The following is a 27,311-nucleotide window of genomic DNA, read 5'->3' on the forward strand; positions in this document are numbered from 1 at the left end:
TACCTTCCTTTAAATCTTACTGTAGATCATACAGTAAGTACTCTTTGATGACTGGCTTTTCACTCATATTTTTACCTATTGGATTCACCCACGTTTTTGGGTGTAGCAGGAGTTCATCCTTTATTGTATAGTAGATCAGTTTACGAACATGCAGTAATTTATCCATTCTACTGTTGATAGGCATTTGGATTTTATATGATTTTTGGCTATCATCAATAATGCTACTACGAACATTCTTGTGCATGTCTTTAATGTTTGGAGGGGGCCATGTCCCCCTTTTCATTATTTTTCTTTTTCAGAATTTTTGGGCTATCTTTGCATATTATTCTTCATAGAGATGTACTTTAGTATCATTTGGTAAACATCTTAGAAAAGTTAACGTTAGGATTTTTGACTTGGATAGTGCAAAACACACAGGTTAATTTAATATCTTAATTTTGCTGATTCTCATTCCGTGTTTATTAAAATCCCATGTCTCTTGACAAAGTTTTACAGTTTTCTTCATATCATTTTTAAGCATTTATTTTTAAGTTTATTCCTCGGTAGTTTATACTTTTGGTTGCTTTTGTGAATAGGATCTTCTTCCAGGGAGGTCTTTCAATGACACTGTATGAAAGAAATAAATGAGTGCTGTTCAGAAATTCAGTATGTTATAGAAATTCTACTTGTCTCTTTTGTTTGTAAACAACTATTTAGAACTTTCATAGTTGCTTAGGAACGTGTCCCCTTGGCTTTTCATTCTGTGGTGGTACAAAGATAACATGGATTTCTGGAGAAATCCAAAATTGCATGGCAGTGTTGGAAGCTTTCCCAGCTCACGAGTCCCTGCACAAGTTTCTACTCAGGCTGACGGGAAAGAACACCTAAAGCCTGGGCCATTTCTAGGTACTTATTCTGTACCAGTTACTACTAAATGTGGAGAAAACAGACACATGATCCTCAGAAACATGTATAGAGCTTTCAGTTTTCTATGGAGAGAGATTCAGCCTCTAAGGCTGAAGAACTTTCCAGCAGGGGACCCGCATGGGGAAAGGCCCTGAGGTGGGAGGGACTTAGCACATTCAGAGAAGGGAAAAGAATGCAGGGCTGGGATGTGCTGAGTGAGGGGTGTGTCTTGAGATGAGTCATGACTGGGGAAGTGCAGGCAGGATTATCTGCTGAGATGATGCTCTTCCCACTCTGGCTGATGGGGACCCAAGCAAATGCGATGGGCTGGGGGTGGCAGTCAGGCGGCCCTGGCTGCAAGGTGGTGTGGGCCCAGGGAGACTGAGTCCCAGCCCCAGGGTGGCCTCCTTCTAGCTGTGGAAATGAGGGCCAGTGCCGTGGCCTAACTCTCCCTGGGCCCCATACTGAACTGGACATCTGGCATTGTAGCTACATTACATAGAGAATGGATGGACAACAAGGTCCTACTGTATAGCACAGGGAATTATAGTCAATGTCCTAGGATAAGCCATAATGGAAAAGAATATAAAAAAGAATGTACATATATGTATAACCGAGTCATTTTGCTGTAGAGTGGAAATTAACACAACATTGTAAATCAACTATACTTCAATTAAAAAGAATTACTAATGAAATTAACATTTAAAGATCAATATATAAAAATACTTTTGGGACTTCCCTGGCGGTCCCGTGGTTAGGACTCCACACTTCCACTGCGGGTGGCACGGGTTCAATCCCTGGTCAGGGAACTAAGATCCCGCATCCTGTGGCGTGACCTAAAAAGAAATAAAAATATATTTTTTAGCATCATCCTTGCAGATTAACTTTATCTTATTTTTAAACTACATTTAATAAGCAGCAAGTTGGAACAGTTAAGCTTTGGGTTCCTCCCTCTGTTAAGCATGTAACCATCTGTAAGTGTACACATGAGAAGCTGCTTCTTCAAGGGGCCCTTTTGAAATATGACAAGCATTTTCTCATGGGAATAACATCACCCTCTAATTGGATGCAGTAAGAGAGTAAATGGTTTGATCATGCAGAAGACAGCCTAGTGAGGGAGAGGGTATGTTTATACACACAGGATTCCTTTGATTCACACTCTGCTGTGTCCTGTGTTTCTATGACAGACATCCGGTCATTCCCCTCCCAGAAAGCCATTGTGTGGCACCAAAGAGATAAAGCATGTGAAAAGGCTTTTTAACAGAAGAGCTAGACAGGTTGGGGGTTATAATTAGGTTGGGTGACTTCCTGGGGTCCCTGAGCATCTGGGGAAATGGGTGGTAGGGGCCCTGACAGGTAACCCACTGAGAAAGCAGAGGAAATGCCAAAACTGAGATAACTGAGGCAGCTGGAGATCAGATAAGACCTTTAATTTTTTTTCTAAGCTGGCCTGCCCACAGTTCAAAATTTGGCACTAGTTCCCATGGAAGAATGCTGGTTGCCTCAACCATGAGACCTTTCACTGCCTCTCCACCCTCACCCTGTCCAGCTTCGACCTGGGCTCAGCCTAGCCAAACCCAGCTCCTGAATGCACGTAGGCCCAAGTGTTGCAGGAAAACGCGTGGGGCCAGAGAGGATGGTCACATCCCACGTCTCAGGCGAGTCCCTGGGACGGCCGCCAAGTGTGGGTTCTTAGCTTCGCACAGGAAAGAATTAAAGAGCGAGCCACAGTAAAGTGAAAGAAGGTTTATTCAGGGAGATCTATATTCCATAGACAGAGTGTGGGCCATCTTAGAAGGTGAGAGTGGCCCCAAGGTAGGGAGATATATATTCCATAGACAGAGTGTGGGCCATCTCAGAAGGTGAGAGTGGCCCCAAGGTATAGTGCTGCCAGTTTTTATAGGGGTGGGTCTCTATAGTGGGTAATTTCATAGGCTAATGAGTGGGAGGAATATTCCAGCTATTTGGGGGAAGTGGTGGGGATTTCCAGGAATTGGACCACCACCCACTTTTTGACTTTGTATGGTCGGCCTTGGAACTGTCATGGCACCTGTGAGTGTGTCATTTAGCATGCTGATGTGTTACAATGAGCATATATTGAGGCTCAAGGTCTGGTGGAAGTCAATTCATCAGCCATCTTGGACCTCGTTCGTTCTAACCAATTTATGTCGTGTCCTCAATGGCTGTCATTCTTTTAAAGGTTGTGTCCTGCCCCCTTCCTGTCTCACAAGCACCCATGTGGCTCAGAGATGGGGTGAACACATCTGGTTTTCCTGCGACCCTCCCCATTTGTGCCTGTTGTCCTGGTGCCATTACTAATACTCCCCCCTCATTCTCCGCAGTGCTACAATATAGGTGATAAATTATGTGTTCTCCTTATTGAGAACCCAGCTACGGGCTGTTACCTCAACCGTCAGCAAGACTTGGAAGCCTAGGTTTGGAGAGCAAGGGTCCAGGGATACTGCACTTGTTCCCAAAAGGTAAAAGGAATGGACAGCAGGGGAGGGTCTAAATTGTTCAGCCTAACATAAGAAAGACCCAGGAGGCAGTGATAATGCTCTGGCTCACCTCCCCATCCCAGGCATCCTCATTTGTTTGAGCCCCAGCACTGCTGCCTTGCGTACTAGCAATCTAGATGCATAAAGCACGGTACACTGATCAAAGGCAATCAGACATTCATTCCATCTAACAAAACTGAGTCCAAGCTCGCTTTGTGTACCACGCAACAGGCCAATGAATCTGGAAACGAGGTGCTGAGGCAAGGAATAGCGACTTTATTCAGAAAGACGGCAGACCAAGAAGATGGTAGACTATAGTGTCCCCAAAAAACCATCTTATCAGGGTCTGGATGCCAGTTTCTTTTATAGATCAGAGAGGGGGAGGCAGTGAGGAAGTAAAGTAAAAAGGGCCATTAGTTTTGCCTGGCTTGGCCAGCCTCAGGGAGGGGATGTGTTAGTTTCTTCTTTTCTGCAGCCATCCACCGGTGGGCAGGGTCAGATTGTCTCCCTGTGAGCTGAACAAAGGCACTTTAGTTTAACATTCAGGCAGAGGGGCAGGGTTCCCTGAGGCAGGCCATTACGGATGATTATAATAACAAAAGCAACGAAAAGCAAAGGTTAAAGTCAAAGAAACAGATCCAACATGGAGTCAGATTTTGCTCTTCCCTGTTACACAATTACTGACACGCTACTTTGGTCCAGGAACAGACACAGATACTGGGAATCCAAAGAGGATTTCAGGCAAGTCACTAGACTTACAGTGCAGTGAGGTAAACACTATGAGGTAAGCCCAAGGGGTCATGGGAGCCCAGAGGAAGAGCTGGCTCACTTTTCCTGGAAAGCCAGCGGGGGGCAGGGAGGGGCGCAGTTACCAGGAAAGCTATCACAAAGGAGCTCTTGGAGCCAGGCTCTGCAGACAAGACAAGGTACCAGATATCTCCCTGTGGGAGCAGGGAGTTCTCAGCTTTCAAGAGCCATACAACCAGTGTGATGAATTGGGGAATGGGGATTGACATATATACACTAATATGTATAAAATGGATAACTAATAAGAACCTGCTGTATAAAAAAAATACATAAAATAAAATTAAAAAAAAAAAGAGCCAAACAACCAGAATTACAAGTGTGTGTGAGCCAGCAGGAGGACCCAGGCAGGCAGATGAAGCCATGGATGACGCAGTCCCAGGAGGGTGGGGCTGGTGTTCCTTTCAGACCTTCCCCTTAGGGGTAGCTTGTGCCAGGCCCCAAGCCGGGTCTGGGGCTGAAGTTCAGAGCATCCAGATGGCCTGTGGGAGGTGAGAGTGGGCCTAGAATCAGGCAGGCTCTGAAAAAGCTGATCCGCTATCAGATAAACCTCCTGGGAAGAAGGGTGGAAATCTCGTGTGCCCATTCCGAGAAGCAGAAAGAATAGGCAGGCCCCAAGGCACTGGTTTCCCCTTGACTAGAGGGCAAGGTTGAGAAACAGGCTGGCCCCAGCTCACCCTTCCCACCCCTCCACCCTCTGCAATTTTTGCCCCTGAGGATGCCATTAGGTTTTAGGGTCTGGTTGAGGTAACCCAGTGGTTCTCAAGTTTTAGCATCACCTGGGGAGGCCTGTTAAAACACAGATGCCTGGGGCCCACTCCAGAGCCCATAGGTCTGGGGTAGAGACCCCAAAACTGTACTGTATACAAGTTCCCAGGTGCTCTGGTTCTCATGGCGTTTTTTGGTTTATTTGCTTTTCATTGAGGTATAATTATACAATAGTATACAAATTTCAGGTGTACAACATAGCAATTCACAATTTTTAAAGGTTATACTCCATTTATAGTTATTAGAAAATATTGGCTATATTCCCAGTGTATAGTATATCCTTGGAGCTTATTGATTATATTCTCATGTTTTGAGAAGCACTGAGGTAACCCAGGCGTGGTCTCTCTTTGATGGGGCCCCCAGTGAGGCTGCCTGGGGCTGAGGACATGGGATTCGGAAGTGGGAACTGGGCTTGTGGGCTGGCTTGTAAGACTCCTCAGTTTCTACCTCAATAAAACGGTCATTCTGGGGAATATCCTGGCTGCCCAGTGGTTAGGACTTCGTGCTCTCACTGCCGAGGGCTTGGGGAACTAATAAATCCCACAAGCTGCGCAGCATGACCGAAAAAAAGAGAAAGGGGTCATTTTGAGTCCCAAACAAGACCTGTGATATAAAAGCCTTTTGTAAACTGAGAAGTGAAATTCAATGTCAGTTATCATGCCCAAGCTGAAACCGTGTAAAACTCAGATTGGGACTCGAACCCACGCAGCCGGGGCTCAAACCCGGCCAAAACCCAGATTGGGACTTCAACCTACGTGGCCAGGATTTGAACCGGGCCAAAGCCCTGCTTGGGACTCTAACCTGACGTCTGGACTTACTGAGGCTCAGGTTCTGCGTCTCGGTGCAGAAGGAATTCAGCGAGAGGCAAAGTGATAGGAAAGAAGTAGATTTCTTAACTTAGGAGGCTTGTAAGAGATGCAAGCGGGCAGGCGAGGGAGCTCTGCCTTGAGGATTAAGTGGGCTACAATTTTATGGTCAAAGGAAAGGGGGAGGGGAAAAGACGGCCTTATTCCAGTAGATGTGAGGCTTACATCACTAGTTCCTTCTTCATATCAGGCAGGAGAGTGTCTGACCCTATGAAGTCAAACTAGGATTATCATAGCACTTATTCAAATCAGTAGAAGGGTGGGGACATTTTTCTTCCATCTAATGGCCTGGGGCATATCTTGTACTTTTATTTATGGCTTTATAGTTAAGCAAGGCTGCTTTGTTCCAATAGTTTTCTTGAGCCATCATTAACTTACAGTGGTCTCCCAAAGTTTCCTAGGTTTCCCTCTCTAACTATAGTCCCCTACTGGGACTTCTACAACTACCTGTATAACTATCCTATTCTATGCGTATCACAAACCTGAAGTTGTGAAATGGGCTTGTTTCTCCTAAAATAATTATGGCTGTGACCTAAGGACCACACCTACATCAGGATCCCCTGGGATGCTTCTTTTAATGTGAACTTCATAGATCTGAATCTTGGGTTGGGGTCCATCATTACATTTACAATTTCAAAACATCTTGGGTGATTCTTGGACACCCCAAGGAGTTTAAGAACCTCCAACTTATTTGAAGAGTGAGTGGGAGATGAAAAAAAAAAAGTCATTCTTCATTTTTCTGGTTTGCTGTTGGGCCAGTAAGATCCCTCCCACCCCAAACCCCGCACTCCCTCAGTCTCCTTGCTGCCAGCAATGCTGGAGGAACCTCACTTCTCTGGAAGGTCATGGCTCACGGGATTCACTTTTCCAGAAAGCTGCTTCTCCGTTGCCAGGCTCCCAGCTGCACGCACGCCAGGCGCCCCCTCCTGGCCACATAGTTTTGTCACTTTTCCTCCGATGGCGCTAATCTGATCCTCCCACGTATGAGTTCAGAATCCTTTTAATGTCAGAAGGAAATATGATTCTCTTGCATTTAAGAAGTTTGAAAGCCTCTTCAAATGTCTCAGCTACTTGTGATTTTACTGTTCCAGTGTTCTGGAATGAGCTGTCCAGAAAAAAGAGGTTCAGGCATTTAGTTTGCAGAAGTGAAATCAGATCGGGGCGGGCGCGGTGGACTCCACCTTCCGTAGGTGGAGTCTTTTCTTTAAAAGGACCACATCTGCCAGGGTGTAGCTCATAACACAGCAGTAAACTTGGTCCCTGGAGGATGTTGGAGGTGTGTACCTGTGTGCAGTTTCCTTCCATGGCTTCATTTCAGCAGTGTGTGGTTTTCTGTGTTCAGTTAGCGTTTCTTGCAGAAGAAATCATGCATAAGCAAATGTAAAATTCCCATTATCCTCAGATAGTTCCCTAATGTATCAATTGTACTGGCACAAATTCATGCTCTTTTATAGCAAATTTGACTGTAATGCATCATTAAGAATGTGCTGATATGAAAATACCTCTGAAATAAATTGTAGAGTGAATAAAACCAAGGTGCAAAAAAAAAAATGCCACATTTCGGTAGGCTGGCAGAGAACGTGTTCATGGATTCAGAAAATCTAATTAACAACCTGAGACTTCCTCTGAGTCTTCTGTTGACTGTCTGGTCACTTTCATCACAGCATCCTGGAGCTGGAGGGTGTCCTAGAGCTGTTCTTCCCAACTGTGTGCACACCCAGCACATAGTGATTGTTAAAAGATAAACTGATAAACTAAGGCACATTACACCTTTGAAGAGTTTATCTGAGCAAACATCAGTTTGAATCGGGCAGTACCGAACCAAAAGCTGTTAGAAGCACTCCACCTACAGGAGCTAGTAGAAAGGCTTTTATAGGAGGAGACTTGGAAAGAAAGCGAAGAAATTATTTGATTGGCTATAGCTTGAGCAGTTGCTTTTGGGGGGCAAACCTAGCTGTTTGTTTTTGTGTTTTTTTGTTTTTTTGCTTTTTGGCACATGGCACGTGGGATCTTAGCTCCCTGACCAGGGATCAAACCCACACCCCCTGCATTGGAAGCGTGGAGTCTCAACCACTGGATCGCCAGGGAAGTCCTGACTGTTTGTTCTTAAATTTTATTTTCTGGGATTTGAGTGGCTAGGTTTTGCTTTACTTAGATAGGCTACCAAGGCATTTGAGTCACCTTAGTCCATATATACATTAGGGTCCACCCTTGGTGTTGTACATTCTATGGGTTTGGACAAATGTGTAATGACATGCATCCATCATTATAGTATCATACAGAGTATTTTCACTGCCCTAAAAACCCTCTGTGCTCCCACGTAGTCAACCTCTCCCTTCTCACTAACAATCATTGATCTTTTTATTGTCTCCACAGTTTTGCCTTTTCCAGAATGTCTTATAGTTGGAATCACATAGTACGTAGCCTTCTCAGATTGGTTTATTTCACTTAGTCATATGCACTTAAGTTTCCTCCATTTCTTTTCATGGCTTCATACCTCATTTCCTTTCAGTGCTGAATAATATTCCATTGTCTGATGTACCGCACTGTACCTATCCACTCATCTACTGAAGATTCCAGAACTTTTTCATCTCCCCAAAAGGAAGCTCTGAATGCATCAAACACTTACTCCACATTCCCTGGCCTCCCCAACCCCTGGCAACTACTGATCTACCTTTAGTCTCTGTGCATTTGCCTATTCTGGATATTTCATGCAAATGAAATCTCATTAATTCTTTGTACCTTCCTTACTATACAGTCTTTTTTTTTCACATCTTTATTGGAGTATAATTGCTTTACAATGGTGTGTTAGTTTCTGCTTTATAACAAAGTGAATCAGTTATACATATACATATGTTCCCATATCTCTTCCCTCTTGCATCTCCCTCCCTCCCACCCTTCCTATCCCACCCCTCTAGCTGGTCACAAAGCACCAAGCTGATCTCCCTGTGCTGTGCGGCTGCTTCCCACTAGCTATCTACCTTACGTTTGGTAGTGTATATATGTCCATACCACTCTCTCACTTCGTCACAGCTTACCCTTCCCCTGCCCTATATCCTCAAGTCCATTCTCTAGTAGGTTTGTGTCTTTATTCCTGTCTTACCCCTAGGTTCTTCATGACCTTTTTTTTTTCTTAGATTCCATATATGTGTGTTAGCATATGGTATTTGTTTTTCTCTTTCTGACTTACTCCACTCTGTATGACAGACTCTAGGTCCATCCACGTCACTACAAATAACTCAATTTCGTTTCTTTTTATGGCTGAGTAATATTCCATTGTATCTATGTGCCACATCTTCTTTATCCATTCATCTGTTGATGGACACTTAGGTTGCTTCCATGTCCTGGTTATTGTAAATAGAGCTGCAATGAACATTTTGGTACATGACTCTTTTTGAATTATGGTTTTCTCAGGGTATATGCCCAGTAGTGGGATTGCTGGGTCGTATGGTAGTTCTATTTGTAGTTTTTTAAGGAACCTCCATACTGTTCTCCATAGTGGCTGTACCAATTTACATTCCCACCAACAGTGCAAGAGGGTTCTCTTTTCTCCACACCCTCTCCAGCATTTATTGTTTGTAGATTTTTTGATGATGGCCGTTCTGACTGGTGTGAGATGATATCTCATTGTAGTTTTGATTTGCATTTCTCTAATGATTAATGATGTTGAGCATTCTTTCATGTGTTTGTTGGCAATCTGTATATCTTCTTTGGAGAAATGTCTATTTAGGTCTTCTGCCCATTTTTGGATTGGGTTGTTTGTTTTTTTGTTATTGAGCTTATACAGTCTTTCTTTCATTTGTTCTTCATTTCCAACCTCTCCTTTGCCCTAGGTCCCCCAGGCTCCCCTGCTGCATGACAATGTGTTATCTTTCCTTGGAATATTTGCACTTTAAACCCATGTGAATATGGCAAGTATAAGGCAAAAAGATATTTTTAATCATGTTTCTGGGCCTCATTGTGACCCTGGAGATCCAGTGGTTAGGACTGGGTGCTTTCACTGCTGAGGCCCTGGGTTCAATACCTGGTCAGGGAACTAAGATCCCACAAACCCCTTGGCATGGCCAAAAAAAAAAAAAAGAGGCCTAATACTTGGAACAAATAGAGCCAGGGAACCTGGGTCAGCCTCAGAGTCACCTGGAAAGTTTCATGAAATGCAGATTCTAACTGCCCACCGGGGAAGTCTCATCCAGGGTGTCTTTGGTATGGTTTCGACAATGACTTTTTGTTCATGCACACTTGTGAGCACTCTGGGGTGGGGCTAGAAGTACAGTAAGGGCAAACCCTGGGGCACAGCATTTAGGGAAGCACTTGCCCTGTACCCCTTGCATCACCCAGTCAGGGCCCTGCCCTGGGGGCTTCTAAAAATGTGTGGAGGAAAATGGGTCTTTCCAGGGAGCTGGAACCAGTGACCAGGGTCAGAAAAACCCAGGTTATACCTATAAGGTGTCCTGACATGGCAACTCGTTGAGTTTTCACTGTTATCTTTTAAAAACTCATATCTTTAAAGGTCACAGGCATAAGGCAATATTTCCACCTAAATCTCAGACCTAGAGATGTCTAAGAACTAATTAGAGTTAATGACATTGACTTTTCTCAAATGGCTGATTTTTAACATGCTGTATTAGTTTCCTAGTGTTGCTGTAACAAAGCACCATAAATGAGGTAGCTTAGAGTAACGATTCTCACCCCGTTCTGGAGGCCAGAAGTCTGAAATCAAGGTGTTGGCAGGACCATGCTCGCTCTGAAACCTGTAGGGGAGAATCTCTCCTTGCTTCTTCTAGTTTCCAGGGGTTACTGGCCATCCTTGGGTTTCCTCAGCTTGAAGTTCCATTACTCCAGTCTCTGCCCCCACGGTCTCAATGACCTTCTTCTCTCTGTGTCTGTGTCTCTGTCTCCCTCTCGTTATAAGATGGCCTATCCCAATCCAACGTGTCCTCATCTTAACTTGATTACATCTGCAAAGGTCCTGTTTCCAAACAAGGTCACATTCATAGGTCACGGATAGACGGGAATTGGAGGGGAGGAGGGGGACCCACTTCAACCCCGTCCTGTGCTCGCTTCGGCAGCACATATACTAAAATCGGAATGGTCCAGAGAAGATTGGCATGGCCCCTGCACAAGGATGACATGCAAATTCATGAAGGGTTCCATGTTTTTCAAATATCATGTATCACATATATGGAATCTAAAATATGACACAGATGAACTTTCCTACGAAACAGAAACAGACTCACAGACATAGAGAACAGACTTGTGGTTGCCAACGGGGAGGGGGCATAGGGGAGGGAAGGATTGGGAGTTTGGAATTAGCAGATGCAAACTATTAAATATGGAATGGATAAACAGCAAGGTCCTACTGTATAGCACAAGGAACTATATTCAATCTCCTGTGATAAACCATAATGGAAAAGAATATGAAAAAGAATATATATACACATATATATGTAAATAACTGAATCACTTTGCTGTACAGCAGAAATTAACACATTATAAATCAACTATACTTCAATAAAAAAAAATTTTGGAGGGGGCTATACCACGCAGCTTGCGGGATCTTAGTTCCACGACCAGGGATTGAACCTAGGCCACGGCAGTGATAGCGCCAAGCCCTAACCACTGGACCGTCAGGGAACTCCCGAATAAATTTTTAAAAAAATTGTTCACCTCTTGGTTCTTCATTTGATTTGGATTCATTCTCTTCACCTACCTCCAAATAAGCGGGTGTCTTTTATAAGGATTTTAATGGATGTTGCCAATCATCTAGCACCAATTTAAAAGATGAGAAGATACTATTCTCCACAGGTGAACTAACACATCAGATTATCAATGTGCTCTGCTCCCTTACAGAAATGCACATTTATAGGGGAGCAGCCTTTAGGGTTTGACCACCTGTATCCACTTGTATGTTTCCAAATGTAGGAGACAGTATACCTACAAAGGATTTTCTATTTCTAGGAAGGTTGGGAAAAAATAAATAAAACTCCTACTGTTTACTTGAATCTAGAAAGGAATGAAAGCTCTCTTTTTAAGTTAGCAAAGGAATGAGATAGTGACAGGCAGACCTAAAAGGCAAATTTTTATTTTAAGCGAAACAACGGGGAATCATCGCTGTTTCTCAGTCTTAAGGATCACCAGGTTCACCTCAGTTTATAGTCAATTGAAACCCAGGGAAGCTAAGTGATTTCCCAAGGTCACACAGTGCATCAATCACCTAAAAAATACTTACTGAGCCTCTGCTACATGGAAATTTCTATGCTGGGTAGCATAGGGGCCGGAACAGAACACTTGACTCCAGATTCCTAGTCTCTTAAAATTGCTGGTGCCTCAATACCAATCAAGGGAGTGGCACCAAACCACCAGCAGCTACTGCATTCTTTATCTCCATGTACTTTTTTTTAAAAAGCCAGTATCATTTAAGAATGTTCTTGATCAAGCAGTAAGAAGTCATTAATTTTATCAAATCTTGATCCTTGCATACACATCTTAATATCTTGTGTACGACATAAACAGGCATAAAGCGCTTTTGTTGCATCCTGAAGTTGTCCACGAAAAGCCCTTGACTTGCAAACTGAACGAGTTGCATTTTTCATGAAATACCATTTATACGTCAAAGAACACCTGCCCAAACTAGAGTTATTCACATCTGAGTATTTGGTAGGCATTTCCTCGAAACTGAATAAAGTGGAGACAACTGACAGCGTTTGTTGCCCATGATAAAATTTGAGCCTTCAAGTGACAAGTGAAATTTTGGAAAACTTGTGCCTAACCACCATGAGCTTGACAGGTTCCCAACATTGTAAGACTTTTCTAATAAGATCTATAGTCATATTCCAAAGGTAATTTTTTCTATATTACATAATGAAGTGTGTTAACTTTTATAAGACTTGCATAACTCAGTTAATCAATATTTCCCAAATTATCAATCCATGATGTTAAAAAACCAAGCATGGGTAAAATATCTATTCAAAGTGCAAGATGAAAAAGAAAAAAAAGTGCAAAAGATGGATCTTAATGTAGCCGAGTAGGAAAAGTTCATTGATATGGTTTCAGATTACACATTGCAACTTAGGAAACCACCACTTGTCAAGCACTGGGGGTAGTATCACGCAATAGTCACAATTATCTAATAATCATCTAAAAACAAAATTTTCTTCCCCTTGCTAACTACATAACGGTGAGGATGAATTTTCTTCAAACACTTTAACCAGAACAACACCTTGCAACAGACTAATGAAAAAGAAGGTGAGAATCAAACTGTCTTCTATTAGGCGAGGCCTTAATAAAACATTTTTAATGTAAAAAAACCACATTCTTCTCACTAAATGCTTCCCTATTTTGAAGAAGATCATTATTTTTTATTTTTAAAAATGTGTTGGGACTTCTCTGGTGGCGCAGTGGTTAAGAATCCACCTGCCAATGCAGGGGACACAGGTTCGAGCCCTGGTCCGGAAAGATCCCACATGCCGTGGAGCAACTAAGCCCGTGCGCCACAACTACTGAAGCCCACATGCCTAGAGCCCGTGCTCCACAACAAGAGAAGCCACCGCAATGAGAAGCCTGTGCACTGCAACAAAGAGTAGCCCTGCTTGCCGCAACTAGAGAAAGCCCGTGTGCAGCAACGAAGACCCAATGCAGCCAAAAATAAATTATTATTATTATTTTTTGCGGTGCGCAGGCCTCTCACTGCTGTGGCCTCTCCCGTTGCGGAGCACAGGCTCCAGACGCGCAGGCTCAGTGGCCATGGCCCACGGGCCCAGCCGCTCTGTGGCACGCGGGATCCCCTCGAACCGGGGCACGAACCCACGTCCCCTGCATCGGCAGGCGGACTCCCAACCACTGCGCCACCAGGGAAGCCCTATTATTGTTTTAAAGTGTTATCGTTTTACCTAACATGAAGTGGGTTTATTATTGTTATTGCTCTGGTCATCCCATGGAAGTATATGGATCCCACAAGCAAAATTTGACTCCAGTTTTGAGACTAACACACCACACACACTAAGAGGGTATGAAGAATGCTATTACTCACATAATCAGGCTTTCTGGGAAGAGCAGGGCAGGCTCCAAAGAAGGTCCAAAAACAGCTGAAGAAAGCAGGGAGAGGCGACTGGAGTCTTCTGGTGGTTAGGGGTGGGGCTGGAGTGAGGGCTCCCTCACGCGGACCAGATCGTGCGTGGGCTGAACTTTTCCTTGGCACAAAGGCAGGCAGCTCCTTGAGCTTTGTAACTGGCTTCAGCTGTGGGGCGAGAGGGCCAGGTCAGGCACAGAGGCTGGAAGTTGTCAACACTCAAATAGCAACAACGGGGTCAGACTCCTTATTAAAATTCACCCTTGATATTGGGCTGATGACTGAAATGTGGCCATGTTTCATTCAAATGAATTTGAACTTGTAAGAAACAAACCATTATGGTGTTCTATGAAGCCTGTAGGCTGGTTAGGGAGGTGAAAGTTCTGTTGAATGCCTTAAGAGCCCAGTGTTCTGTATTTTGCAAAGTGAAATGTGTGCATTGGTCGCTATCAATAATATTTAGAACTGCAAAGGAGATAAGAAGGGTCTTGGTGAGCCCTCGTATTGTGGCTTTCGTAGGTGCAGAGATATGTGTGACCTTGGGTTTATATTTTGGGTATCTGTGAAGCAAGAGATTCCTAGAGTTTTTGACCCATAAGGATGCAACCTTGGATAAGGAATTGTTGCTGCCACTTGGCTGGACCAGATGGCTGACTATTGGCAATGAACAACCCACGCATCTGTAAACATGCGCAGCTGAAGCAGATTGTTGGCTAGGGATCAGGGCTAAGATGACTGCCTGAAGTCCAGCTAATTGTGCTGACACTGTGTCCTGTCCTCAGTTAGGGATGACCCCATAAAGGGATAAAAAGCAGCAGCTCTCCAGAGAGCTCCATGACGTATAGTGATGGCAATGATGTCTGTAAACCATTCAAACTCTCATTGCTATTCACTGTATCGACCCCAAGCCTCACCAAGCAGCCATGAGGTCTGGAGAGGGGTGACCTCTTCCAGCATGGTAGCATCTGGCAAAGGTTGTGAGACAAATGACCCAGGGCTACTTGAAAGAGGGCCTCAATGACATTCTCCAGGCCTTAAACATCAATTATTAAAACTTTCAACTGAGGTTGATGACATGTGTAACAGAGGCTTGGGCAGACTCAGCAGATGCAGCATAAAGCAGCCAACTCAGTGTAAGCTCCCTAGCAGGCAGCAACACAGCTCAAAGAGCACACTGGCCAGTCAGCAGGCAGCAGCTCAGAATGCATGCCTGCCAGCAGGCAACAGAACCAGTTAGCGAATCAAAGCAGGAGAAGAAAGACCCTTGGTAGTGGTCACCACCTAGATACTCAACGGTTGGGTTCACTCTGCCTCCTTGGGGTGATCACAACATTTATTTACACAGAAATAAATAAATAAATAAACAAATCAGTCATTAATTTTAAAATAAAATTTTGAATTCTCAGTTTTAATTTCTAATACAGTAAACGTCAGTAGAAATATCCCACATAAACAACAACTTTTTGACCCCCTCTCTATATTTTAAGGGTGTGAAGAGATCCTGAGACCAAACAGTGTGAGACCCATTGGCATATCTATTTGTAAAACTGAAGCAAAAGTCTCACAAGACGGCAGTTACTCATCTATCATGTGATACACCTGGTTTTCTCCTCTATTCTTTTCTATTTCATCCTATAACAAATGCTGTCCATGCCCACGAATGGTTCACTAGCTACAGCTTGAAAACACACAAGTAAGGCATGAGGATAGTATAATGTCTTTGTGGGGCACTTTTTACTTAAATTAAACTTGGTTATTGCTGGAGAAGGAAGTATCTAAAGTCACATTGCCCCTGAGGATCAGGTTCTCACTTCTAAACAGAGGTGAATAGACCGTGAAGTTAATGAAGCTTGGCTTTACGTCTCCTCATGCGCACAGGCCCCTTCTAGGGTCCTGTACCTATTTTTTATGGGTAATTTGGCATTCCTATTTTTTTTGAAAGCTGGCCACCCAATCTGTATAAGCTTCAGGCCTCACCAAACCTAGATCCATGCCTGCTTCTAAACCATTTTTCCCCCAGTATATAAGCTGGATTGTTTTAAAATAAATGCTTTGCTTTCCTAACTAAAAACAATGGTAGCAATTAGAAACACAGTTGCTGTTTGCATCAGGTCCCTTTAAAGAAACCCACATGAGTTACTTATTTCAAGGAAAAGGGAGTTGATTCTAAGGATACATGTGCACTGGGACTTGAGAACCGTCCAGAACAAGTCTGTCCCTTTTTCCCTTAGCAGCCCCATGGACTCTCTGCTTCTTTCTTGTGAATCTGTCCTCCTCTCTTTACAACCGGGCTCCTTCAGACCCTCAACTCCACGGTCCACAGTGAGCCCTTACTTAGTCCTCATCCTCCATTGACCCAGCCTGCCTCGGTTTACTCCCTTGATTTACAAATTGCCAACCCCTGGACGAGCAATCTGATTGGCTCAGCTCAGGGGTCCAAGCCTGGCCATGCCATAGGTTTCTGGGGAGCCTGAGATAGGCCATCCTTGGACCAAGTGCCCAGTAAACCACAGCAGGGGGTGTGGGCACAGGGCCAGGTGATACAAGCCTTAGCCAGTTAGGCCACAGAATCTGTAGACAGGGCCTTATCCCTTAGAAGGGCTGGTCAGCAGACAGAAGTTATTCTGATCATTCAAGCTTTGAGTTTTTGCTCTATATTCTTAATTAGATTTTAGTTCAATTTTAACTTGAATGTTTTTGCAGTGTTGCTTCCAAATGTATGTGTATGTGTGTGTTTGTGTTTGCCTCACTTTTCACTGTTTAATTTTGGAGTACAGAGGAGAATTTTTAGTTTTGGTATTTTCTATTTTTAAAAACATGTTTCTTTCAGAGCATACTGATATTCCAATTGTATTCCTCCCGGATTTTTTGCTAATCATTGGAAAGTTGATGCAAGTGAATTATTTCAAAGAAGTATGTGCTACTCAGTTTCACCTAGATGTCACTCTAAAAAGGTGGTTAAGACAAAAGAATCAATAGTATGTGTAAATAGGAGTTTCATTACGATATTCTTAGGTGCTGGAGAATTTAATTTGTGAGAAAGACACAAACTCACTGTGAGAGTCAGCTCCAAAAGGTCTCCAATTTCCTTTGTCTCTCTTCAGTGACACCCTAGGATTCCCTGAGTGTGTTGTGGGCTGCGTGCCATTCCATGTTATTGCTTTGTTTGTTGCTGATGGCAAACCGTGTCTATGACTTTTTTTAAAAGTCTGGAAGCAGAAGTACCACATGAAGCATGTTTACAAATTTTAAGCCCTTCTGGGTAGTTGCAGGAAAGAAGCCAGGAGAGGAAGGGAGTTCATGCACAAGAAAACCTACCATGGGCTTGGCACTATTCTCAGGTACTACCCCTTTCTGAAGGCCAGCTCAGTAGAAGACTGCTAGACCCCATCCTTCCTCTGTAGCAGACACCCCTGTAGGGCTGTGGTTTTGCAAGTAGGGTCCTAGGACCAGCAGCTCAGCATCACCTGGGAACTTACCAGGAAAGCACATCTTCAGGCTCAGCCCTAGACCTACCTAATCAGAACCCCTAGGGGTGGGGTCTGACACTTGGTTTTAACGAGCTCCCCCAGGTTTCTGATGCAGGCTAGAATCTGAGAACCGCCATTTACAGCAGCGGCCCCCAACAGTCTGGCACTGGTTTCTTAGAAGACAATTTTTCCACCGACAGCTGGAGGGTCGGGGGGTGGGGATGGTTCAGGAGGTAATGTGAGCGATGGGGAGTGACGGGCAGAGGCAGATGAAGCTTCACTTACTCGTTCACCACTCACCTCCCGCTGTGCGGCCCGGCTCCTAACATGGAAGTACTACTATGGTCCAGTACCAGTCCACGGCCCGGGGGTTGGGGACCCCTGACTTACAGGCTTCCATGTCAAGATATAAGGATACGCAACACAAACAAACAGTACTTGGAGTAGGATCACAAGGGCCTATAACTCACATGTTACTTTGCTACTTTCCTCACTGAGTCCAAGCTCACACTTCTCTTGGCACAATAGGCCAATAAATTGAGAGACGAGGTGTTGGGGCAGGAATAGCAACTTTATTAGGAAAGCCAGCGGACAGAGAAGACGGTGGACTTGTGTCCTAAAGAACCATCTTGTCCAAGTTAGAATTCAGGCTTCTTTTATTCTCAGAGGGGAGGGAGTAAAGTCAAACATTTCCTGCTTCCCAGACAGCCTCCAGAAGGGATATGTTAATTTCTTCCTTCCTGCAATCATTCATAGGTTTGCATGGTCAGGATGTTTCCTGTAGCTAAACAAAGGTATTTCAGCTTAATGCTCATTACCTGGGAGGCAGGGGTTCCAGAGATGGGTCATTATGTGTAATTTAAGCTTATAGGCAACATCCCTTTGGTGATTAACTTGTAATAGAATACAAAGGTTCTTCCCTGTTACACTTTCAGGCCTTTATTTAGGTTACTCCTCTAACTAGAACACTTTCTCTCTCCATGTCCAGGCCCATCTGTTGGAACCTTGTTTGTTTTTCAAAGCCAAACCAGTTCAAAAGCTACTTCCTCTAAGAAATTTTTCCAGATTCATTCACTCCTCTGAAATGTGGTGTCTGTCTTCTATGGGGAGTTCAAAATAGAACAAGTTGTGGTCAGGAAGAAAAGTTAGAAGCTGACACATTTCCTTTGCTTTCTATCAGCAAGTCATACTGCTGCTCCCACCTCAGGGTCTAACTGTTCCCACTCCTGGAATGTGTGTACTTGAGCTCAGGAATCAGAGATCAGAGGTCAACAAACATAGCCCACATTCTATATTATACAGCCTCTGAGCTAAGAATGTTTTTTACATTTTAAAAGGGTTAGAAAAAATCAAAAGAAAAATAATGTTTTGTGACGCATGAAAAGTACAGGAAATGCAAATTTCACTGTCCATAGATAAGGGATTGGTGGGACAACAGCCTCACCCATTCATTTATATTGTCTATGGCTGCTTTCTTGCCCCAAGGGCAAAGTTGAAATAGTCGCAACAGAAACTGTATGGCCTGCAAAGCCAAAAACCATGTCTGGCCCCTTACAGAAAAAGTTTGCCAACTCCTGCTCTAGGTAACCTCATGTTTCACGCTTTCACTTTATTTAAGTCTCTGCTCAGATCTCACCTTATCAGAGAGGTCTTCCTGGACCACCCTACCTAAATGAAACAGATGCCTCCCGACCTGTTCTGCATCCTTAAGGTGCTTTGTTTTTCTTTGTAGCCCTTATCTTTTGTAGATGTTAGGTATTTTAAAATTATGGGTCTCTCCTCATCAGAATCCAGCTTCATGAGATCAGAGTCTTTATTTTGGTTCATTACTACATGCCCAGAATGCTCTTAATTAACATTTAAATGAATGAATAAATATTCTCTAATAAGAATTCCTCCTAAGACATTTCCTGGTAGTTAAATTATTTTACTTTTATATTTGGAGGGACATGGGGTCATGTGTAACTAAGTGTAGTCTCTAGACTAAGTGATAGGAACAGAGGAAACTGGAGATATTGTTTGCCTTAAAAATAATGAACATACACTTTAGAATTTTTTTTTAATTAGAAGAACTGGAGGCAAAGCTTTCAGACATGGAGGCCATTTATCAAAACAACTCCTCTAATTTGTGATAAGAACGTCCAGAGTTGCTGACTGGAATTCTAGAAATTAATTTTGACAACTTGTTTTTTTAAAGAGGTTTTAGAGACTACTTTGTCCCATTCTGTTTCTATTTCAAAATTCTTCCACATTTTAATCCAATTTTACAGATTTAGAATGTAGGCAAAAAAAAATGGGTTTCAAGACATAATTGCTGTTTGCTTTAGGGTAAGGAATTTTCTGGAGAAGTAGCCGGCATCACTCAAGAGCCTCAAGTGATCTTCCCATGCCCTCCCAATTAGAAGTCAGAACAGTGTTTGTAAAGGAATAACTCATCTGCCTTTTCCTCCTTTTGTAAAGGCGTGGTGTCTTCTGTCGTTTTCTGGGGTTTTTTTGTTTTGTTTTGTTTTTATTTTTGGCTGCATTGGGTTTTCACTGCTGCGCGGGCTTTTCTCTAGTTGCGGCGAGCGGGGGCTACTCTTCGTTGTGGTGCACAGGCTTCTCAGTGCAGTGGTTTCTCTTGTTGCGGAGCACAGGCTCTAGGCACACGGGCCCAGTAGTTGTGGCTCATGGGCTCTAGAGCGCAGGCTCAGTAGTTATGGCGCACGGGCTCAGTTGCTGCGCGGCATGCGGGATCTTCCCGGACCAGGGCTCGAACCCGTGTCCCCTGCATTGGCAGGCGGATTGTTAACCACGGTGCCACCAGGGAAGCCCCTGTAGTTTGTCTTTTAAACAGATTGCCTCATGTTTACCTTGTGCTGGATGAAGACAGCATGTTCACTAGGAATATGCCCTCGTCCCTTCCCCACTCAAATAAATAGAAGTATAGGAAAACAAACAAAAAATAAATAAATAGATAGAAGTATCCACATGAAAGGACAGGTTTTATCATTACATTAGGGAAATTTATACAAATGACTTCTATCTGGAAAATCTGAATTGTGAGATTACAAACTTAGGGTGGTTCTCTCACGAAGACTGTCACTGTCACTTTGGGGAGAATTATGACTTTTGTATTAAATTCTGAAAGTTTTTTCTTGGATATCATAGTCTAACTCCCAGAAAGTATAAGCAACTTGGCTGTGGTCACACAGCTAGATTAGGACCCGGATGTTCTGCCTCCATCTCTGAGGGCTCTTTCCTCTTCCTTGCATCCTTCAATGCTTTCCAAAAACACTTTCCTGCATTTTCCTCCTTTAAACCTACATGACGATGCAGGCAGGGTTTCCTTTGTTTATTATTAGTCTAGTTGTTGATTAAAAATGGAGAGAGACATTTCAATGCAATTCTTTTTTTTTTTAAAAGGCATTTCTGGTCTCTGCTTAGTGGAATGTGAAAAGTTTACTACAGAAAATAAAAAGGAGTACATTCCTATATCAAGGAATAATAGGACTTTTTGAGGTTCAGTGACTAGGGGAATAAAATGTGTGTGCTTGAAAGTACACTTAACAATTAGGTTCAGAAAATACTTTTCCAAATACTCTTTGCATCTAAAACAAGAAATCAGTTTGTCCTGGTACAGACACATCTGACAGAGCTAACGTTACTGGGCTTCAAGAAACTGCCCACGAGGACTTCCCTGGTGGCGCAGTGGTTAAGAATCCACCTGCTAATGCAGGGGACACAGGTTCCAGCCCTGGTTCAGGAAGATCCCACATGCCACAGAGCAACTAAGCCCGTGCGCCACAACTACTGAGCCTGAGGTCTAGAGCCCATGAGCCACAACTACTGAAGCCTGTGCGCCTACAGCCCGTGCTCCACAACAAGAGAAGCCACCGCAATGAGAGAAGCCCACACACCACAACAAAGAGTAGCCCCCGCTGGCCACAACTAGAGAAAGCCTGCGTGCAGCAACAAAGACCCAATGCAGCCAAAAAAATATAACTAAATGGATAAATAAATTTAAAAAAAGAAACGGCCCAGAGACAGGACTGAGAGCACGGAAACAAGACTGAAGATCTGTTGTGACCGCAACTGACCATTCAGAAGCTTTATAATCCGAAGAAAAATGAGCTTGAGAAGAAACATGGGATAGCAACAAATCATCACCCTACACGGTGAGCCCTCCGATTTCTATGAAAGATGAAAATTCTGTCATTTGAAAAGGCAGGAAAAAATAAACATTCTAGAAAAAAAAAGAAGAAAAAAAACAAAAAATAAACATTCTAACAATGAAACTTCTTAAGATTTTCTTTTTGTGAGAAACTGAGAGGAAAGTAGCACCTAAGTTATTTTAAAAAGATCACGATGTCAGAAGTCCTGTGGCTTGGAACAGAAAAACCCTGGGTTTAAGTTTTTGCTTGAGTTAACACTTTGTAAAATGGTTTCAAGTACATACTTTTATTTTTTTTAAGACATACTTTTCAAAAGTAGGATGAGTATGTATTGGGCTGCACCCCGCATGCCTGCAAGGCCTGCACTTGCCCAGCGTTAAGACTGAAGGAAGAGGGACTTCCCTGGTAGTTCAGTGGTTAGAACCCCACACTTCCACTGCTGGGGGCCCGGGTTTAATCCCTGGTCGGGGAACTAAGATCCCGCAAGCCACGCCATAGTGGCCAAAAAAAAAAAGACCAAAGAAAGAGTCCCAAGTCAGCAACAGAGACGCCAATGGTTTAATGGATGGGGAGCTTACACGTCTGAAGCACGGTCCTGGAGTGACACCCCTCTGTGTACCCAGTGGGCAGGACTCGGCGGCAGGCTTTACTCCCTGGGGAAGGGGAGATTCCCAGTTACAGGGGAAATGACATCAGACGGGCTCACTGGTTACCAGGGAAACCAGCAGAGAGGCACGCCCCTCACGGGCCCCTTCGATAAGAACAACCACCAGCTGGAGCCGGGGCAAGGAGGAAGGTCAGTTATGTGAGTAGGTGTAGGTGAAGCAGGCCCTGGTCAGGCGGGGCGTGTACAGAGAGCAAGAGGACAGCCCTCCCGAGTGGCCTGACCACACGATATGCCGTTTCCTGCTGCTACCTAGAGCTGTTGTGATTAATTAAATTGAAAAACAAAATAAAATTAAACAGAGGCAGTACCTAGATCAAAATATCTCTGTGCTATGAACAAAAGAAGAGACATTAAAATATTTACTGCATGAAAATGAAAAATGAGGTTGGAGTCTACCTATGCTCTAGTTTTGATATATCTGTTTCTCTTTTGCCAAGTTCAGGAGACATTTGTTGTTTTGGTGCGTATGTGTAGGTTGGATATCTGTTAAGGGGAGAATGTATTGGATAGTTGTTGTTGTTGCTGCTGTTTTTACCCAGCTCTACTCTGTAGTAATTGTTCCCTGATTTTGCTTTGGGGAACCACCCCTTGCTCCACACTCTGAGCCCACATGCTTCAGGTGAACCTGAATCCACTCTGGCTCCTGGAAAGAAGTATGTGACCCAGGGTAAGCTGATCAGCAAGCCTATGTCTCCTGACAACAGTAATTGGTTCAGAGAAGAACACGTGAATCAAATCAGACCAATCAGGGCATAAAAGATTCAGTTCCAAGAAACTGAGTTTATTGGTGGGTGACCTGGACCTATTTTTTCTCATTGGATGTGAATAAGAATAGAGCTACTCCTGTAGCTCCGGGGGAGAATAGAGCTACTCCTTGCATTCCGGGGGGGGGGGAATGCAACTCCTTGCATTCGGGGGGCAATGCAAAATGTTACAACCTTATGGAGGAGAATTCAGCAACATCTAAAGAGACTGACAATAGAACGCAACTCAAAACCTGCGATATTTTTCCCCCTATAAAAGGTGTTATTGGAACAATTAGTGAAATCTGAGTTATTATATCAAGTTTAATATCTTGTTTTTTATCACTGTGTTTTCATAACTATACTGTGGTTGATAGTTTTGTTTTTAGATACTACACACTGACGTATTGAGAGATAGTCATCACATCTGCAACTCATTGCCCATGGTTCCAAAAAATTACATTATACACGTACACACGCAGATAGTATATGTATAAAGTAAGGGACAAGAAAAAGAATGATAAAACGAATGGGGTAAAAAGTTAACTAGGGAACCTGGTTAAGGGGTGTGGTATAATGAGAAATACATTTGGTCTTTGTCATAGTTCCTGGCTCTGAGCTCCTAAAACCCTTGCCATTCCCTGAGTGATAGGAGGGTCTGATCATTCATAAGGAGCCCCTCTCATGTACACCCGAGTTTATGCTAATGAGGTGACTTAGGGTGGGCCCCAAGATAACCTCTGGATGGAGCTGGTCGCCAGAAAGGCAAAGTGATTAGAAGGCTGGAAATTTCAGCCATACTCACCAACCTCTGGGAACGTGGCGGGGATGGAGATTAAGCTCTATAAAAACTCCTGAACAAGATTTGATCAGCTTCCTAGTTGGTGAAAGCTTCCACACACTGGGAGGTGGTGCACCCCAGTTCCACAGGGACAGAAACTCCTCTCCTCAGGACCCTTCCAGACCTTGCCCTATATACCTCTTCATCTGGCTGTAAATTTGTATTCTTTATAATAAACTGGTCAATGGAAATAAATATTTCTCTGAGCTCTGTGAGTCACTCTAGCAAGGTAATTGAACTTGAGGAAGGGGTTGTGAGAACCTCCAATTTATAGCCAGTTGGTCAGAAGCACAGGTGACAACCTGGAGTTTCTACTGGCATCTGAAAAGGCGAGGGTGGGGAGGAAGGGGGCGCAGTCTTATAGGACCGAGCCCTTAACCTGTGGGATCCGGCGGTATCTCCAGGCAGTGTCAGAACTGAGTTAAATTATAGGACACCCAGCTGGTGTTGCAGAATTGCTTAACGTGTGGAAAAAACTACCACACACTTGGTGTCAGAGGTGGAGTGTGTGAGTGGAAGAGTGAAGGACACACAAAGCAAGTGAGTTTTCCTTTACAGACGGGCACACAGAAATCCTTTATGCTATTCTTGTAACGCTTCTGTAAATCTGTAATTATGTCAAAATAAAGTTTACTTGAGGAAGAGCGGGAGAGGGAGGAGGAGAAAGAAGAAGGTGGCTGTTGGCATCCATTTAAAAGCACACTGGGAAAGGCGGTCTCAGAATGGAACAGACCCAGAAGCAGCAGAGCAAGAAGTGGATCGGGGTGACTTTATGGGAACCCTGTGTTAAGATTTAAATGAGTGAATCTGCTCTACCTCTGTCCTTTTCAGCTTGCATGAGTCAAATGATTCCTTTTCACAAGACTTGCTTGTGAAATATATAATTCACCAGATTCCAGAAGTTACTACATTTCTTTTTCTTTCTTTAATTCTTTTTTTTTCAGTTGTTTGTTTTCATTCCTAAATGAACACTGAAACTACACACCAGAGTTCTAAGAAGCTACACACTTTGCTGAAAAAAATAAGAAGAAAAGGAGGACAAGGACAAAAATTACTTACTGAAACACAACCATCAAGAATTACATGGACAGGACTTCCCTGGTTGTCCAGTGGTTAAAACTCTGCGCTTCCACTGCAGGGGGCACAGGTTCAATCCCTGGTGGCCCTGGTTGGGGAAGTTCCACACGCCATGCAGTGCAGCTGAAAAAAAAAAAAAAGATTTTATGGACAACTCAACAACAAAAAACAACCTGATTTAAAAATGAAGAAAGGACTTGAATAGGTATTTATCCAAAAAAGACATACAAGTGGCCAACAGGTATATGAAAAGATGCTCAACATCACTAATGATTAGTGAAATGCACATAAAACCACAATGAGGTATCACCTCACACCTATTAGGATGGCTACTATTAAAACGACAACAACAACAGAAAATAACAAGTGCTGGTGAGCATGTGGAGAAATTGGAATTCTTGTGCACTGGTGGTGAGAATGTAAAATGGTGCAGCCACTGTGGAAAATAGTATGGCAGTTCCTCAAAAAATTAAACATAGAATTACCGTATGATCCAGTATATACCCAAAATAAATGAACCAGCATCTCAAAGAGATATTTATACATTCATGGTCACAGAAGCATTATTTGCAATAGCCAGAAGATGAAAGTAATCCAAGTGTCCATTGATGGATGAATGGAAAAAGAAAATGTGGTATATACATACAATGAAATATTATTCAGCCTTAAAAAGGAAGGAAATTCTGGGGCTTCCCTGGTGGCGCAGTGGTTAAGAATCCGCCTGCCAATGCAGGGGACACGGGTTCGAGCCCTGGTCCAGGAAGATGCCACATGCCGCAGAGCAACTAAGCCCGTTCGCCACAAGTACTGAGCCTGCACTCTAGAGCCTGTGTGCTACAACTGCTGAAGCCTGTGTGCCCAGAGCCCGTGCTCCGCAACAAGAGAAGCCACCGCAATGAGAAGCCCACGCACCGCAATGAAGAGCAGCCCCCGCTCGCTGCAACTAGAGGAAGCCTGCGCACAGCAACGAAGACCCAACACAGCCCAAAATAAGTAACTAAATACATAAAAATTAAGAAAAAAAATAGAGGAAATTCTGACACCTGCTACAACATGGATGAACCTTGAGGACATTATGCTGAGTGAAATAAACCCATCACAAAAGGACAAACACTGTGTGATTCCACTTACATGAGGTTCCTAGAGGGGTCTAATTCACAGAAAGTGAAATACAGAAAGTTAAATGGTGGGTGCCAGGGCCTGGAGGGGAGGGGAGAATGGGGAGTTAGTGTTTAATAGGTACAGGTTTCAGTTTTGCATAATGAAAAGTGTTCTAAGGATGGATGGTAGTAATGGTAGCACAACAAAGTCAGTAAACTTTTTTTTTAATAAATTTATTTACCTATTTTTGGCTGAGTTGGGTCTTCCTGGCTGTGTGTGGGCTTTCTCTAGTTGCGGCAAGTGGGGGCTACTCTTTGTTGTGGTGCGTGGGCTTCTCATTGTAGTGGCTTCTCTTGTTGCAGAGCATGGGCTCTAGGCACGCAGGCTTCAGTAGTTGTGGCACACGGACTCAGTAGTTGTGGCTTGCGGGCTCCAGAGCACAGGCTCAGTAGTTGTGGTGCACGGGCTTAGTTGCTCCACGGCAGGTGGGACCTTCCCAGACCAGGGATTGAACCCATCTCCCCTGCATTGGCAGGCGGATTCTTAACCACTGCGCCACCAGGGAAGTCCCAAAGTCAGTAAACTTAATGACACTGAACTGTATATCTAAAAATGGTTAAGGTGGTAAACGTCATATCATGTGTATTTTACCATTAAAAAAAATAGTTACAAGGACAAAGAACTTGCTGCCAGACAGACTGAACAACTTACATAGTTTGGCCAGAGAACAGCTCGAGTAAAAAAATAGATCACCCAAAGGAAGTAAATATTTATAAATCCTGAGGAAAAATAAAATTTATTGTAAAACTCTGAGGTAAATTTATGTAGAAAATGTAGCAGAGGGCTTCCCTGGTGGCGCAGTGGTTAAGAGTCTGCCTGCCGATGCAGGGGATGTGGGTTCGTGCCCCGGTCTGGGAAGATCCCACATGCCGCAGAGCGGCTGGGCCCGTGAGCCATGGCCGCTGGGCCTGCGCATCCGGAGCCTGTGCTCCGCAGCGGGAGAGCCCGCGACGGTGAGATGCCCACACAAAAACAAAAAACAAACAAACAAACAAAAACAGAAAATGTAGCAGAAAATCAGGAAAACAAAGTATTGTGGTGGGGAGCGGAGGGAAAGCATAAATTAGGAGTTTGGGATTAACATATACACACTACTATTTATAAAATAAACAACAAGGACCTACTGTACAGCACAGGGAACTATACTCAGTATTTTGTAATAACCTGTAAGGGAAAAGAATCTGAAATGGAATATATATATATATATCTGAATCAGCTGTACACCTGAAACTAACATAGCACTGTAAATCAACTATACTTCAATAAAAACAAAAAACAAAACAAAACAAAAAAAAGTATTACTAAAATG

The 27,311-nt window shown here is 43.6% G+C and overlaps 1 long non-coding RNA gene and 1 other non-coding gene across 3 annotated transcripts in view; one reads left to right on the forward strand and one right to left on the reverse strand.

The window, feature by feature from the left end:
- Window positions 1-247: 247 nt before the first annotated feature.
- LOC132524847 (uncharacterized) overlaps window positions 248-27,311 on the reverse strand; it is a 56,234-nt gene continuing 29,170 nt past the window's right edge. The window contains exons 6-8 of one of the 2 annotated variants that reach the window (XR_009542061.1): window positions 24,824-24,964; window positions 13,851-14,057; window positions 248-1,721 (exon numbers count right to left, since the gene is read on the reverse strand). This is a non-coding gene — a long non-coding RNA (uncharacterized LOC132524847). The remainder of the gene's footprint in view (window positions 1,722-13,850; window positions 14,058-24,823; window positions 24,965-27,311) is intronic. The other variant, XR_009542062.1, reaches the window with a different exon arrangement.
- On the forward strand, window positions 10,875-10,981 carry LOC132525011 (U6 spliceosomal RNA). Its single transcript, XR_009542146.1, has one exon. It is a non-coding gene; the product is annotated as a U6 spliceosomal RNA (small nuclear RNA).

This window comes from Lagenorhynchus albirostris, chromosome 8 (assembly GCF_949774975.1).
Source record: "Lagenorhynchus albirostris chromosome 8, mLagAlb1.1, whole genome shotgun sequence".
Lineage (NCBI taxonomy): Eukaryota > Metazoa > Chordata > Mammalia > Artiodactyla > Delphinidae > Lagenorhynchus > Lagenorhynchus albirostris.